This window comes from Porites lutea, chromosome 1 (genome assembly GCF_958299795.1).
Source record: "Porites lutea chromosome 1, jaPorLute2.1, whole genome shotgun sequence".
NCBI classification, from domain to species: Eukaryota; Metazoa; Cnidaria; class Anthozoa; order Scleractinia; family Poritidae; genus Porites; species Porites lutea.
The window spans coordinates 18,211,298-18,211,640 of NC_133201.1; positions in this window are offsets into that span (position 1 = coordinate 18,211,298).

The following is a 343-nucleotide window of genomic DNA, read 5'->3' on the forward strand; positions in this document are numbered from 1 at the left end:
GGGGAAAAAAGCAGGCCGAATTTTTTGCGTTCGACAAGTTTACTTTACAAAATCTTGCCAACAAATCTGGGTGCGTGTAAACCAACCTTTTATACCATTTATAGATCACATCTGTGGTGAAACAGTACTATGAGGTGGCATTGTTTTTATCATACAGACCTCGTACAGAATGCAGTATTCGACAATTTTGCAATAAAAATTGCACTCATTCAATATTCAGGACGATCGAAGCACGCGTGGGCTTTTAGCAAAAAAACGTCAAAAAATTAACCTATACGGCCAGCCGGTTCTCACTTTTGCAGTGCGAGCTCTGGTAGAGCGTTTAAATGAACATTAATAGAGT